General features: G+C 43.3%; 1 pseudogene; it reads left to right on the top strand.

Moving 5' to 3' along the window:
• The first annotated feature begins 1,829 nt into the window (after positions 1-1,829).
• LOC149457967 (U2 spliceosomal RNA) lies at positions 1,830-1,954 on the top strand (annotated as a pseudogene).
• The last annotated feature ends 6,454 nt before the right edge of the window (positions 1,955-8,408 follow it).

Raw genomic sequence — 8,408 nt, 5'->3', positions numbered from 1 at the left:
CACTTTTCAAAAAATAGGTTTATTACTAAAAAAGGTCAAAATGGTGCAATAAAAATATTTACAGAAAAGATGTAACATATATATATATATATATATAGAGAGAGAGAGAGAGAGAGAGAGAGAGAGAGAGAGAGAGAGAGAGAGATAACACAACAGAGATTAAAGAAAGAAGTTTAAGAAGGTAGGATTCTTGCAGAAGTCCTGGTTTTAAGCAGCGTTCAAGTGTCCTGAACAAAAGGGTGTCTTTTCTCCAAAAGTTGGTTCCTGATGTTAAAAGGGAGAATCTCTTCAGCTTCTCTTCAGGCATGACAGCCTTTTTTATAGGAACCCAGCAGGGTGTTTCCCTAAAACAGAGAACCAATCGCCTCATTTGGGGAGGGGTGTTTAGGCAGGGACTCAGGCTATGACCAAATCCCTCCCACGCTTATACGTTGGTCAATACCCTTCTATAGGTACATGTAGCATCCTAGCCACTGGCAGATTAATACTTAGAATCATATCCTGAACGTCCAGACGTCAAATATGACATATCTTACTGTTCCAGATAAAGACATATTGCTTTCTAATCTCGTGTAGGTGCCACATAGGGGTGTAAGGTGTCAGGTGACTCGTATTAAACTGACCTATCTGAATATATGCTTTGTTTTATTGTACCTTGTTCCTGTCGCAATTTATGAATTTGTATGAAAAAGTGGTTTCAAGTGGGATGTACGTTTTATTGCCACTCTGGAATGCTTCCATGTCCAGTGACTGACTGATTTATAGCTTTACGACCAGGCCAAGGCAAGAGTCCGACAGACATCATGGAACCAGCTAATTGGGTTTACAACCATGAAGCGTATCCAGCTGTGCCCTGTGCACTCCTGAATTCAGCACACACACAGACCACATTCCTTGCAAGGTGAGGGGGCTGGAGGGAGAGAGAATGATATTTGTAGAGTATGATACAAGATGGTGGATCTTAGCAAAATGGTTGTCCATATCTGTGCGCACAATTATCACACAAGGCTGTTGTGAATAGCCTTGTACCATGTGATCTCTGTGATCACAGATTTCACACGTAGTAAGCAATGATGTCAGAAGTGACACCTTGCTTACTACTCTTCATGTGATCACTGATTGGCCAATGAATGATCACATGATCGGGACCTCGCACAGAGGTCCTGTGCAACAATCAGTGTTCTGCTGTGTTCGAAGGACACAGCGGACACCGGATTGCGGTGCTGCTTGCTCCCAGGGAGTGTGCACAAGCAGGGAGGGGGGGAGGACATTTATAAATGGCCACCCGCCCCTGCACTGCTCCTGTCCGGCCGTTTGTATACATGGGCAACACAGTGGCTAAGTAGTTAGCACCTCTGCCTAGCAGCACTAGGGTTATTGGTTTGAATCCCAACCACGGCATTACCTGCATGGAGTTTACATGTTCTCCCTGTGCCTGCGTGTGTTTTCTCAGCCCAAAGACATGCTAAAAAGCCCTCAACAAGTTGCATTTTTAGTTCCATAGACATCAATGGAAACACAGCAGAAACACATAAAAAATGCAGTGCTTGCATTTTTGTTGCATTTCTTCTACATTTTTGTTAGCATCATAACGTGTGAAAAGCAAAATACACCGGGAAAACACATCAACCGCAACCTGCATAGGTGTGACCCAGGCCAAATACAAGGACTGAAAGTCCTCTAGGATTTTTAGCAGAGTGATTTTGGTATCATTTGAATCTCTTAAAGTCTCTCCCTGAATTACCATGGATTGCTGCTCCACTGAGGCTAGTCTGCTGAGTTTGTGGTTCAGCCCTTCTAAATCCCTATTTTCTAGTGATCTACACTATATTGCTTCTCAGCCTTTTGGTTAAGATCAAGTGAAGTATCTGTTCGTATCAGTGTCCAGTAAGGTGCTCCGCCATCATTGTTGCCTTTTGGTAGGAATGGCTGGCTGTACTATATAGTATCGCTACTGGTATGATGGGGGCTCTGAAAGCTAGTACCAGCTGAAACAGAAATTGGGGTGCCCACAGGCAGTTGTGGCATGGGAATAATTCCCCCAGGAAACCAGAGAGACCCAATTTCTCCTGATTTGAGTGGATCTACCTTGTCTGGCAATGGGCTGAGAAGTCAGAGAGTCCGCAGTGTCTGTGCCCCACTTGGGCATGGGAAACCCACAGTGTGAATGGCCACAGCATTAAAACTTTTTTTGCACTGTGCCTCTATGGGCTAGGCCTTTTGGCTAAGTCCTTGGTAATTTTTGCTACCAGGCCTCAGGGCCTAGCCAGTGCACAACTTTATGGCCACTATTAATTTAATTTTTTTTTCTCCTCACATTTGTCACTCACTGTTGTGTGTGTTTTTTCACTGGAGTGTGAGGGTCCTCGGGCCTACCCTGAAATCTAGTCGGAGTCTACTGTGGCCATTAGGATTCGTCCTCCCCTGAACCTGCGGGTCTTTCTTCAGGATCAGGAGAGTCCCTCAACCTAGTACTTGGTGGTTCTCTTCAGCTGCCCATGAGAAGAGGGGTCCGGCAGACCTTTTGGCTAGGACTAGGTGGACCAAGTTCGTAACTTTGTCCCTGTCAGAAGCCTTGCACCCTGGGGGTTCAGGGTAAGTTCTTATCCCTTTGAGGAGTGGACAAAAAGCACACCCTTGAGTGCACTTTGTGTGCGTTTCACATGCACGTTTTTGTCCACTTACAGGTTTTTATTCTCGTGCACCACAGTGGATTAAAAAAAAAAAAATTGCAGTAGTAAGATACATGATTATAAAGCAAATTAATTTATATTTGAAGTAATAGTAATCGATTTTATTGCATAAATTTAAACTATGCTACATACACTCATATACTTAATTCTGCATTCCATGTGATGCAGGTTTCTTTTATTTCCAGAAATGACTAAATATATATTTACGTATCAGGTTTAACCTCCCTAGCGGTCTGATTATGTCCAAATTTCTGTGCTGAAAGCGGTACATTTTTTTGCATGGAAATGTGTTGTTTTTTTATTGTAGGCCTGTAATTTTTAGGAATAACTCACTGAAATCTGTCCAAACAAGAGTCTAGTAAACATTCCGGGTATAATAAAACTTGAAACATGAAATCATAAATTATAATTTAATAATCATAAAAAATAATATAACAATAATACATTTAATTCAATAATATAATCAAACCAAAAACACTGAAATTTGAAATTTAGCGCCAAGTTCGCACATCGCTGAGCTCAGTCGCAGAATAGTTTTCAGTGTCTGATGACAAATTTCCCCACAAATCATTATCACTCAATTCTGCAAGTAGTTCTAATTTACTATCACTGTTCTCTAGCCGGTCTAAAACCGCTTTTGACCTAAAGGGACGCTTTTTGGACACCATGGATGTTTCTCAGTTTTCAGGCAGAATGAACAGTCAAAATGCAGGCAGGGCACAGGACAAAGCAGTAGGGACAAAATGTATGTGAAATGCTTTGAAACAGTAATGTTTTACTATGTAATATTCGTTTATTAGAAAATGACAGTTTTTAAAATTTTCAAATTTGCCGCCGGTTCCGGCCCCCATACGTCCCGACGCTCGCAGGGACCGGAACACGGAAGCCAGATGCCGGCATCAGCCGGAGGAGATGGCCGGGGACGCTGCAGGGTACACATCGCGGGAGCGAAGGACAAGGTAAGCGCTGCAAGGAATCCCTGAGCAACGCCGCATGGTAAGCCCGAGTGTAGCTCGGGGATACCGCTTTTGGTACTGAAACTTTACCCCGAGCTACATTTGGGAATATCACCAGGGAGGTTAATCAATGCCCTATTTGCTATCTAGCGGGCCTATGTGCTACATGGTGTGTTGATGATTTGCTGTCATTGTACTGTGATTACATCTCTTGTTGCATGCTACTGTTCATGCAAGGGCTGTTCACATATCCCTTATTCACATTGTAGATTCAAGGTTGTGACAACTCCTCAAAGCTGCCATATGTCCATAAAAAAAAAAATGACTCCTACTTATTTTTAGTTCCTTCTTAGGCTAGGTTCACACCTATGCAGGTTGCATTTGAGCCCTTTCTGCATTATGTTTTTTCCGCATTTTTGATGTGTTTTACTTTTTTTTTTCATTTTTCTTATTGCTAAGCAGATTTCAAATGTAAAAAGCATAAAAAATACAGCAAAAACGCAATACATGCTTTTCTGCAATGTTTCCATTGAAGTCTATAGAACCAAAAATGCAACTTTTTTGCATTCAAAAAAATCCCTGACCCTTTCCAAAAAATACAGCGGGCGAAAACCGGGAGATATGAACCTGCCCCATAGGAAATCATGTTAAGTGGACCGTACTGCGTTTCTTCAGAACATGCTTAGGTGTGAACCTAGGGTTAGTCACTGTTCCTGCTAAATATTTTAGAAGTTGAATATTTACCTATATCTGCTGCTGATTTTTAAAATTTTAGCTATGAGGAGGAGGTTGACAGGAGTTTTTTTTATTATTATTATCAGCTGGCCCAAAAAAACATTGTAACAAAGAGAATATTGTTTTAAAATGAGAAGCTAATGAAATCACTGTGCATAAACATTTACCACTGTTTGCTCTTTTCTTTTCATTGGAGGGATTTGATATGTTTGAGAATCTGTGCACTTCCTCTCCACAACTTCATTTTCATTAACTGGTTCCCGTGAGCAAAGTGCGAGAAGTGCCTGTTGGATTAGTTGTACTGTTTTTTTTTTCTTTGTTCAGACCTGCTGAGCTCTGACATATGAAGAGATCATTCAAACTTAAATTCTAATTTTGTAAAATTCTTTCATAAGTGTCTATTAGTGGTATGTGAACCCCAAAATAATTTGTTTTCCTTCAAAAAAAGGAATTGTTTTGCATAAATGTAAGTATGTATATGTTATGTGGCTGGTTTAGTGCCGTATTAGAGGAAGTATCCTTATTATATTGTGAAAGAAACATTTTAAAGCTGAACTCCAGGAATGTGACAACAACAACACTTGCAGTGCCCCCCACCGCGCAAGGGTTCAATGCGTATTTAGTGTAGGGGTGCAGAGATAAGGGAAAATACTTCCATTACTCCTGGCTTCAATAGACTCCCTTAATCTATGTGACCGGTCCCCTGCAGTCTCCTCTGCTAGGTGCCTCTGGCTGTGGTTGCATGCTGCCCTCCTTGGTATAAAAGACACAGTTAAAGTAGAACTAAAGGCAAAACCTTTTGCATTTTGGAGGGAGAAAGGTTAAAACCCCTGTCAGCATTCGTGTATGTACATTTTGTGCTATCCTAGGCAACACAAAAATTGGCTGCCTTCCACCTACACCACCCCTCCTGCCGAGAGCCTGACACCGACCAACACCCCCTCACCTGACTGAGAGCCTTCGACTAATTGCACCCTCCATACACCCACCACTAACCCCCTCCCCCTCCCAGCGAGAGAGAGAAGGACACTTACCTTCACAGCTCTGGACATCCCTGGGAACGAGAGTCGGGCTCTGCATTCACCGCTAAGCAGCCAGCAGTCTCTCTTGGATCCCACCTGGTCCCAATGCCTTCTTCCAAAGCGGCAGTGTCGCCCCCCCCCTCCAGAAAATGCCACACTAGGCATTAAATGCACCCTTGCCTGTCAGGTTTTTTTTGCCCTTTGGTCAGATGTCTAGTGACGTCATGGCGCTTGGCACCTTTCCAGCAAATTTGAACAGGACTACAAGGAGGGGCTAAGGATAGAAGAGGACAAAAGCCTGGAGGCAAGTACAGAAGATCAGTGTGTGACAGCTCCAGGCCACACAGACTCTGAGGGGCAGTCAGTCAGTCACTCTATGGGGGTTAACTGAGGTAAAGGGGTGAGTGAAGACCCTAAATTAATGGGAGACACTGATATAAACGTCCCCCTTATATCAGTGTCCTCAATCCCCTCTTACATCAGTGAACCCCTTTACCTTAGTGTATTCACTCTAGTATAAAGGGAAACTCTAATGTAAGATGTTCTCTGGTCACCAGAGCCTTACAGCAGTCAGCAGAGTTTACCCTTACAGTGCAAGGGGAAACATTTTGGACTCTAAGGGAAGTAGGAACTCTGCAAACTCTTACACCAGAGTTCCCCTTTACACCAGAGTCTGCAACATTCCCCTTCACAAAGGGGCCATAGAGTTCGCCTTACCATCAGGGTCCGCAGAGTTCGCCTTACCATCAGGGTCCGCAGAGTTCCCCTTTCCATCAGGGTCTGCAGAGTTCCCCTTTCCATCAGGGTCCGCAGAGTTCACCTTTCCATCAGGGTCCGCAGAGTTCCCCTTTCCATCAGGGTCCGCAGAGTTCCCCTTTCCATCAGGGTCCGCAGAGTTCCCCTTTCCATCAGGGTCCGCAGAGTTCCCCTTTCCATCAGGGTCCACAGTGTTACCCTTTCAATCAGGGTCCACATTGTTCCCCTTTAAGGGGTAGTTCACACTAGATGCATCAAAAATGCATGCACGTTTTCCATGTATTCCAATGGCCCTGGTTCACACTAGTGCAGTCAGTTCCAGTCAGTTTCCGCTGCAGAAAAAAAAAAAAGTAGAACATGCTGCATTTTTTCTTCACAGAATTATACTGGAACTTAGCAAACTGCATCAAACTGCACCGGAACTGTGTGTGGTGTGAACTGTAAGCAAAAACGTATCCGGAGTGCATTTTTGTGGTGTGAACTGGCCCTAAATCAAGGTCCACAGAGTTCCCCCTTGCACTATAAGGCAAACCCTGCAAACTCAGATTTACTTTTTATGTAAAGGAGGCTCTGGGAATGCTTGGACCTGTGATGTAAGGAAGATTCTAATGTAAGGACATGAAGGGGACTCCCTGCAGAACATATGAAAGGGTCCTGCTGTGGGACCACAATAAAGGGCCCTGCGATGGGACTGAATGGCCCTCAGTTCTAGTTATGCCTCTGCCTTTATGAGTGTATATTAAAATCTTTAAAGATAAATACAAGAATCATGTGTATTCTTGCAAGAATCTTGGTGTACTTTGAGGAACCTGCACAGCTTCTTAATACACAAAGTGTTTCCGAGGATGCGGTCAGGAGGGGACAGCGTATCATGTTTGGTGGGCGTGCCCGAAGGTCTGTAGATTCTGGATCCACATTCATAACCTTCTTTATTCCCTTACAGAGGCAAATTTAATTAAGTCCCCACCACAGGCTCTATTGGGCTGTCCTGCGAAAGGGACCCCAAGACCATCTCAAAGCCTCATAACATTCACTTTCATAGCGGCAAGGATCTCAATAACGATTCTCCTTTATTTTTTTTCCTCTTTTTTTTGACTCCTCATTACCTATCTTTTCATTCCTACCTTTCATCTGTTTACTGTCTTTCGGCCGTCTTGGAGGGGAGTTCGGGACCACGGGTTGATAGACAGGTCCCCTTCCCCCCCTTGCGTGGCCGGAGCCGACAGGATTGGACCTCAGGTCCCGTGGGTACTGAGAATCTCTCCCCTGTTCCGGACTGGGGAGCTCAGTATGTGTTGATCCTGTTGGAGACTTAATGAAGATAGTTCAGAAAACATGCAAGTTCAGCCTCTTAGGCTGGCCATACATTATACAATTATCTTCCAATTTTCTGCCCAATTTCCTTTAGATTTACCTTCAACTGTGTAGTGCAAGGGCCTGCCTAACTGGATACAACTGAAAGTGTTGTTTAGGTTTGTCCTCCTATTATATGGTTTTTGGTTAATCTAAACCAAAAATCTCCAGATAATTGTATAATGTATGGCCAGCCTTAGGCTATAAGTTTTGTGTACAAGAATATACATGAATGTACGTATTGTGCCTTAATGCCCTACTTTTATTTCATTTGTACTGATTTGTATTACTGTGTTGACAAACAAAAACTTAATAAAAACGAATGGAAAACAAGAAGCTGTGCAGGAGCTTCTTGTATTAAAGATTACTTGTAATAAAAATATAACTGCAGCTCTCTCTCCCTGTGTGGGGTGATTGGTCTTACCTCTGCTCCCTCCTGCAGTTTTCTGCAGACAGCCTGTGGCGGGTGGGGTCTGCTGGGTCCCTCCCACAGCTCTGCACAGGACATATGCAACACATCGATGATGTCACTGCTACTTTTACAAGGTAATATCTGGGTTTTCAAAATTATTTGGTGGGCGTATATATCTTCGTAGCTATAGAGGAATATTTTTAAATGAGAGTTGTTTGTTCTTGGAGTTTAGCTTTAAGGAATTTAGAATAGTCATCAAAATGGGTTGTGCTTGCTTCATTATCAAAGTTGGGTGCCTGTTGCCTCCTGTAAAGCAGTGTGACTTGGCTGGTAGTCTATGGCTGGATATAACTGTGGTATCTTATCTGAAGCATTTGTTACGCTTGTTGAAAAAAAAAAATGAAGGGACAATGCAGCCAGTCATAGAGGAAAAGGCACTACTCCTCCCTTTGTTGAACACTTCCCCTCCTCACCCCATCAT

The sequence above is a fragment of the Staurois parvus genome, unplaced genomic scaffold (genome assembly GCF_062004578.1).
Source record: "Staurois parvus isolate SC_StPar_1 unplaced genomic scaffold, SC_StPar_1.0 ptg000299l, whole genome shotgun sequence".
Taxonomy (NCBI): Eukaryota; Metazoa; Chordata; class Amphibia; order Anura; family Ranidae; genus Staurois; species Staurois parvus.
This window is presented reverse-complemented; position numbering and strand designations above follow the sequence as displayed.